Source organism: Procambarus clarkii, chromosome 62 (genome assembly GCF_040958095.1).
Source record: "Procambarus clarkii isolate CNS0578487 chromosome 62, FALCON_Pclarkii_2.0, whole genome shotgun sequence".
NCBI classification, from domain to species: Eukaryota; Metazoa; Arthropoda; class Malacostraca; order Decapoda; family Cambaridae; genus Procambarus; species Procambarus clarkii.
Genome location: NC_091211.1, coordinates 8755092 through 8761993, shown reverse-complemented (window position 1 = coordinate 8761993; position 6902 = coordinate 8755092).

The window sequence follows — 6902 nt, the reverse complement described above, 5'->3', positions numbered from 1 at the left end:
GCAACAGATGGCGCAATTTCTTAAAAAATTATTTTTTTTACATGTCACAGGTGTGGCATCTATAATTATACATATGAAATGAACGGTATGGTAAACAACACAGCTCAATTATAATGCAATGTTAGACAAAATAAATAAACCAAAATTAAAATAAATCAAAATTTTTAAAACTTTAATTTATCAATGCAATCAGAAACATTGAAATGGAATCGTAACACATTTAGGATAACGTTTGTTGCTATTACTTGCAACAGATGGTGCTGTTTAAAAAAAAATGTTTTTACCTGTCACAGGTGTGGCATCTATACAGTAGGTATATAAAAACATGCACATAATCGAATTGAACGTTATGTCATCAGTTATGTTATGTCGTCAAAGATGTTATCACACCAGCAATGTTTCCCATTTTTCTTTCCTCGTTACGTTTGATTTCCAGCTATATCCAATGATGACAAATGTCATCATTGTCAGTGAAGCCTTCCGAAATAGTGCTTGCTATCTCAGAGACATCCAGCAGGGAGTTTAAACCAGCAGGTGTGATAGGGGTGAGGCTTTTGAGTAAGCTGCACAAGTGGCTTGGACTCCCAAATGTTCCACCTCACTATTCCTCCACACGTGTGTCTTGATGGTCAGGTCTAATAGTCTATCCTTCTTTCATCCAAAGTGGTAATGCATCTTCACCTCCTTTAGGTTATATTTACATTGTGAATATTAAATACACAATAATGTAATTTTCTTAAATTTGATCTACATCAAATATATTTAACTTCCTCCAAATTTTGTATTTCACCTTTATTAAATATTTATTGTTTAAACATATTAAACAATATAGCTTTGTTTTGCTGATAAAGAAACAATTAAATTGCAAATTTTTATTTTTATTTGACAAGAAGTAAACCTCCCGCTACAGGTTATATGTTTAAATATTACTGATTCATACAAAGAAAGTGACCACATTTGGCGCAAGCTGTGATAAAAGCTCATCCACTGAAAGTTGTTCTCGTCTTTTACTTACCATAAGTCTGATTTCAGTTGTCAAAGTTATGCTTTCAATTATATTAATGAAATTTTGCCTCGCTCGGTGATATTACAAGAGTATACAGAAATATTAAAAGTAATTAACACGTGCATCACACTAAAATCAATGTCATAGAAGAATATATCCGATCTTCATCAGTAAATAAAACAAAACAAAAATCACTCTGCTGGGGTGTGAATACATTACATAGAGCTGGATCATGTTAGAGGAGGGTCGGAAGGCATCATAAACCATCTGAGTCAAGTTACTGACCAAGTCAAGAATAATGGATGGAATGTTTACCAAGTGGAAAGATTGTTGCCATATCCACTCACTTGATGTAAGCTACATAACGCCTGGTTGGTGCTGAATTAGAAAATACAACCTGGTTTTAGGAACATAATTTTTTCCTAATTTTGCCTATTATATTCCATGTAATTTTGAAAAGACAATTTGCATAAGTAAAGAAATTCAGGTTTAATTCCAGAGGGAAGAGGGGGAGGAGGAGAATTCAGCTCTAATATTATACAAGGAAAGTGTGCATTGAACACCTTAGGTTAAAACACCTTAAAAGGCAATATTTTCAATTTGTATATTAAGATGTCACGGAAAGCATTGTTATATTGAAATTTATTTCTGAGACCCTTGAAGCATAACATCATACTACAACTTCACGTTTGGAATCGTTTTAAAATATATGACGCTCCTGAAAATTCCAATGATAGTGAAACTAATTTCTTTCCTAACAATATTACTTTGAAATGTTAAGGAATTTTATGTATTCATAATCGTCATGTCAATGGTGGTCTGAAAAATCCTAATAAATTTGAAGTTTGAGTCTGTCTGGAATATCATATTTTGGAATATTCCAACTCCACGTTGGAATACTTTGTGATATATAATGTTAATTGATAATTTATTAATTTGGTCTTTAACTGAAAAATAAGATATCCATCACAGCCGTCCTAAGTGGCAATCTGACAGCCGTCCTGAGTGGGAGGAAACTGAACTTTACTCCAATATATTTATAACGAAATTACCAAATTCCACACAATTTCACTGACTCTTATGAATGCCTAAGAGAAAATTTATCTAGTTATTGGATATTACTAACATTATTAAACAAAATATTTAATGGGTATTAGTTAATCATATATTGTACCATAGACCTGGATGTGAGGCATCTCATAGTACAGCGGATATGGAGCTTCAACTAGGATTGCTCTTCTACACTTGTTGCTTGAATGTCTAATGCATCTTCACGTTGAAGTTCCTTAATTTAATTCCATTAGAAGTTCCATTGATAAGCAGTTCTCGGAGGGTCAATCAGAACGGCTTTCAGAGAGGAAAGATATTGAAATTAGTTTGCAGCACTGCAGAATCATAATATGTAAAAAAGACATGATAAACTATAATCGATATGTTACAAACTGCATATACATTCATGAGAGAAAGATACTTATGTTTTGAGATATTGTTCCGTGATGATTGTGCTATTGGTATGGGGTCGATGTTATAGTATTTTTATGATATTATTGTTAATTCTTGCTAATTGGAGATGCAAGTCGTAATTTGGTGGTGGGTAATAAATGTGGCAGTGTGAGAGAGTGATCCATCAGCCTAAGCTCATGGTTGATCATGTTGCAAAATGTTGCTTGCAATGTGCTTGCATGGTACAACCGTGATAAGTCATGTTTGGTGTCTACAGATTCCGTATGTAGAATAGAATTCCGCAATTTTACCCTTGTTGATCAAGGTCATCTCATTGACTAGAGGATTAATACCAAGGGGTAAAGTACTCACGGGTATGGGGTATTTCGAGCGACAAGGTGGTAGAGGGAGGAGGGAGGTAGTTGGCCTGCTGACCGTTAACCCCCACTGACCACAAAACCCCCCATTTCCCCTCTCCAGGCCACGTGGCACATTGGAGACTGTGTCGACATCTAGTGAGACGATACAATAACTTGCTCTAGCGGAAAACCGAGGTCAGGTGCTGCTTCCAATGGAAAGTTAAGCTGGGTAGGCTTAGTGTTCTGATTGGCTAACAAGCTTATGACGTCATGGGGGTATCCAAGACGACGACAGAGACCCAAGGAAGATCATTTGGACGGTGACAATAGGGGAGAGAGGAGGCACTTTTGTAAGAGCTTTCAAAGGCAGTCTCTTCCCTTAAAGTAACAGTAATTCCAATACCTTTTCCTATGTAAGCACCAGGACCGAATCACTGGTACTTGCAGAAAACAAATACTTGCAAATAAACCTCAGACAGACTCGGAGAACTGTAGAGCCACGTGTGTGTACAGAGACCAGTGTGGTGACACCGTAGAGCAACGTGTGTGTACAGAGACCACTATGATGACACCGTAGAGCCCCATGTGTGTACAGAGACCAGTGTGGTGACACCGCAGAGCCACATGAGTGTACAGAGACCAGTGTGGTGACACCGTAGAGCCACGTGTGTGTACAGAGACCAGTGAGGTGACACCGTAGAGCCACGTGTGTGTACAGAGACCAGTGTGGTAACACCGTAGAGCCACGTGTATCTACAGAGACCAGTGTGGTGATCTCCAGAACGGTGCTAGAGTCAGAGGTGCACAATTCGTGACTCATGTGTCATAGCTTAAGACTTGTGTGTGTGTGTGTGTGACTCACTTGTTGTGGGAAATTTTACCCACCATATCTAATAATCATCTAAGAAATGTATAATTTCTATATTATTTCTATATCATATCTATATCATATCTAAATCATATCAAAATCGTATCAAATCATATCAAAATCGTATCAAATCATATCAAAATCGTATCAAATCATATCAAAATCGTATAAAATAAAATCAAAATCGTATCAAATCATATCAAAATAAAATCTGAATCATTATAGAGCTTGATCCAAGATGACAATGCCACTATGATCACGTATGCCAAAGGGCCCTATAGATGCCTATGTGACTTTGTGCATGATCTCTCAAAGATCCAGAAGCTTCTAGAAGGATTTCTTAATTAAAGAACTATTGGAACATTAATCGCTTCTGGTAGGGATTATAAATCGAATCCTTAATAAGAATACTATCAAGTACTACTTATAATCTTTAAATCCTATATCTAATTATATTATAATCACATCTTATCTCAATCATAAGTCTAGACTAAAAATAATCAATCAATATTCATAGAAGGCTACCATGCTCAGGGAGCATGGGAAGGCGATGGCTGGGAGAGAAGTGCCCAACACACCCTGGGCATGCGTTTGTTGACAAAACAGTGAACAAGTGTGAGGGTACCTTAGTGATCATTATTTGGCTCAGGACACCTTATCTAATATCTTTATCACCAGTGAATACTCTCTACAACTGGGGGAGTACCTGGACAATATATCTACAAGGAATATCCCTAGAACATTTATATCTATAAGTGTAGAATGGAGCACACAGTGACTTGGCTCCACCTTCACCATCAACCCTCATCTTTTGCAACGCAGTTAAAGAAAAATCACGTAGCAACGCTACTAGTACATCATACAGCAACGCTGTTAGATATAAAATATCGTGCCTAAACGCACAACAAGAGAGTTATCCAGTCTGGCACACCTTGTCAGACAGGCACACCGGCATTCAGAGAAGTATATTGAGGTTATTTCGGTATACAGTTGGCCAATTGTATGCTTGTGTGACTTTAATATTCTATAAGTCTGTCTGTCGGTTATAAAGCAAGACAACGCCTCATGGCTGTTAATAGTTATGGTGTTGGGCTAGACTGTGTATGTTTAAATCCCTGATTTAAACAGAGCCAGTGTTTAGTCATAGAACTGAATTTATTAAATCTTATCCTTGTATAAAATACAAGCTGATGTGAGAATACCTGTTGGCAGGTGGACTGTGGATCTTCAATCAACCTATCAACTAATTCATTCACCCCACCTGCCCCTTACAGCCCACAATCTGTCATTAGGAAAAGAGGAGCTAGGATTTACAACCCTAGCTAGAGATTTTAGTTGAATTGATTTGCAGACAGTAGTTTTTTAATTTAGTTCAGTACAAGTCCCTGGTAGTCTCCTCTACTATCAATCCCAGCAGGTTTTTTCCCACACGTGCCATAGCTTAAGTCTTGTTTGTGTGACTCAAGTGTCATAGATTAAGACACTTAAGGCAACCAGACATACTAATATAGATAAGTATGTCTGGGTACTGCAGGTACTTAGTGTGGCAAGAAGGGTCGTCGGACGACGAGAGGCGTCAAGGACATGTCCAGGTACACTTAATCTCAGCGGAGGTGGGACACGTGTCGTCGAGGACATGTCCAGCTACAGTTAACCTCAGTGGAGGTGTGGCACGTGTCGTCGAGGACATGTCCAGCTACAGTTAACCTCAGTGGAGGTGTGGCACGTGTCGTCGAGGACATGTCCAGCTACAGTTAACCTCAGTGGAGGTGGGACACGTGTCGTTGAGGACATGTCCAGCTACAGTTAACCTCAGTGGGTGTGTGGCACGTGTCGTCGAGGACATGTCCAGCTACAGTTAACCTCAGTGGAGGTGGGACACGTGTCGTCGAGGACATGTCCAGCTACAGTTTACCTCAGTGGGGGTGTGGCGCGTGTCGTTGAGGACATGTCCAGCTACAGTTAACCTCAGTGGAGGTGTGACACGTGTCGTCGAGGACATGTCCAGCTACAGTTAACCTCAGTGGAGGTGGGACACGTGTCGTTGAGGACATGTGCAGCTACAGTTTACCTCAGTGGAGGTGGGACACGGGTCGTCGAGGACATGTGCAGCTACAGTTTACCTCATTGGAGGTGGGACACGTGTCGTCGAGGACATGTCCAGCTACAGTTTACCTCAGTGGAGGTGGGACACGGGTCGTCGAGGACATGTCCAGCTACAGTTAACCTCAGTGGAGGTGGGACACGTGTCGTCGAGGACATGTCCAGCTGCAGTTAACCTCAGTGGAGGTGGGACACGTGTCGTCGAGGACATGTCCAGCTACAGTTAACCTCAGTGGAGGTGGGACACGTGTCGTCGAGGACATGTCCAGCTACAGTTAACCTCAGTGGAGGTGGGACACGGGTCGTCACCAACACGGACAGGTGTCGGCCAGGAGTGGAGGCTATTTGCGGTGTTCAGTAGGATGGGAGTACGTGGCCAGACACTGAAACAGAAGTTTAAGACCATGTGGGACATGTGCTTGGAATGAAAGATTGTGTTTATCATGAAAATCCAGCACAGTGGCAGTCAGGGGCCTTGGTTGAAGACATCGAGATGAGAACAGCTGACAGTGATGGTTCGAACACCTGTCCAGTTTTGAACTTATTAATGAAGGCAAGATCGATGAACCTGAACCAGAAAGATTGTATCAAGTTTGTAATGTACAAGTGTAATGAACAAGAAGATCGAGAGTGCAAACATAGGGTGTGTTGCACGTATGCGGGTTTAACAAGGTGATGGTGTGCTGACAGGCTGTCATACCTCACCAGGGGAGGACGATGGCTCAGCAGGAGTCAATGAACAGTGTGTGGAAGTTGTTGATGAGTGTACTGACGTTAACTCAGGTGATTGTCTGATCAACAGTACCTGGGGCAGCAATGAAGGTGCGCAAGTGACATCAACAGATGGAGTGAAGTCATTAAAAGATGAGGTAGCCACTACACGCGGTGATAAGTCAACTGTTGACTATAGATAGAAGGGAATTATCAGGGGAAAGCGCTAAGCCATCAAAATTCTAATGTCTCTATGGCTCCTTTGGGCACTCAATTTCCACCTGTATCCCCTAGTGTGTATTGCCTTTTTAGTTAACTAGTCTGTTTTTATCTACGCAATCAATTCCTTTGAAAATTTTGTATGTGGTGATCATGTCCAATCTAACTCTTTTGACTTCCAGCGACGTGAGGT